This window comes from Hylobates moloch, unplaced genomic scaffold, assembly GCF_009828535.3.
Source record: "Hylobates moloch isolate HMO894 unplaced genomic scaffold, HMol_V3 SCAFFOLD_5, whole genome shotgun sequence".
Lineage (NCBI taxonomy): Eukaryota > Metazoa > Chordata > Mammalia > Primates > Hylobatidae > Hylobates > Hylobates moloch.
In genome coordinates, this window is record NW_026652280.1 from 114,476,819 (window position 1) to 114,478,176 (window position 1,358).

The 1,358-nt window shown below is 47.1% G+C and overlaps 1 long non-coding RNA gene across 1 annotated transcript in view; it reads left to right on the forward strand.

Moving 5' to 3' along the window:
* The first annotated feature begins 619 nt into the window (after positions 1 to 619).
* The window catches only part of LOC116468352 (uncharacterized), a 10,849-nt gene continuing 10,110 nt past the window's right edge, over positions 620 to 1,358 (forward strand). The window contains exon 1 of the long non-coding RNA XR_004248029.2: positions 620 to 811. This is a non-coding gene — a long non-coding RNA (uncharacterized LOC116468352). The remainder of the gene's footprint in view (positions 812 to 1,358) is intronic.

The following is a 1,358-nucleotide window of genomic DNA, read 5'->3' on the forward strand; positions in this document are numbered from 1 at the left end:
CCCCCACCACCTTGGAAGCACTGGGACGCAGCAATGTTGAGAGGATGGGATTCTGTGCCACTGAGGGATGGCTCGCAGGTAACGTGGGCATGTCTCTTCCTTACATCCGTAAAGAGGCAAAATAAAAAATAACATAGCAGCACCAAATAACCTATCTTCCTGACCAGGGCCCTCCTCCATTCTGCTGGCACAAGTGCATTCCCAGCTCCTGAACCCACGGGCTCTCTCTCCTCCTTGTTGGTTGAGCAATGTCTGTATTTACTAAACAGGCCCAGTGAAGCAGTACATTCCTTCCAGACCCAGCACAGCCTCAGGCACAAAAGAGGCCCTTGATAAATGTTTGTTGAGGCCTTTTCCCACCAGATGAAAGTAAATACTTTGGGAAGACTTTGGAAGAAAAGTGACCTGGCCTCCCCGTTGGTAGTTTTTCCTTTAGCTGGTGAAAGCTCCTTAAAGGGCCTGGATGGGCTGTTCCAGAAGACACTCACAAATGTAAACAGAGACAAATGCCCAGAGCCCATGCACACCTGTTTCCCCCTGTTAATACTTAACAGTTAGTAGCTGTTAAGTATTTGATTACTCCTTTCCTACAAAAAAGCATTTCAAACCCAAAGGGAATATGGCTCATTTATTTGCTGAGTGGGACTGGAGGCCCATAGCCGCAGAAGATCCTGGCCCCACAGCAGCAGAGAGTAAGCTCAGAGTTCTGTCAGGTCTCTCCTGCTGCCTCTCACCATGATGATGTAGTGGAAAAATGGTCAACAAAGCTGTTTCCTACTGTGTCCTAAATGCCCATCATGGGAAGTCCCAGGTAAGTCCAGAAAAATATTTATATTGTGTTGTTGTGGCTGAATTGTGTCTCCAAATTCATATATTGAAGTCCTAAACCCCAATACCTCAGAATGTGACTGAACAGGCATACCTTGGAAATATTGTTGGTTGAGATTCAGCCACTGAAATAAAACAAATATCACAATAAAGCCAGTCACACACATTTTTTTTGGTTTTGCAGTGCATATAAAGGTTATGTTTATACTATACTGTAGTTTACTATGTGTGCAACAGCATTATGTCTAGAAAAAAATGAACATAACTTAATTAAAAGATGCTTTATTACGCCGGGCGCGGTGGCTCACGCTTGTAATCCCAGCACTTTGGGAGGCCGAGGCGGGCGGATCACGAGGTCAGGAGATCGAGACCATGGTGAGACCCCGTCTCTACTAAAAATACAAAAAATTAGCCGGGCGTGGTGGCGGGCGCCTGTAGTCCCAGCTACTCGGAGAGGCTGAGGCAGGAGAATGGCGTGAACCTGGGAGGCGGAGCTTGCAGTGAGCCGAGATCGCGCCACTGCACTCCAG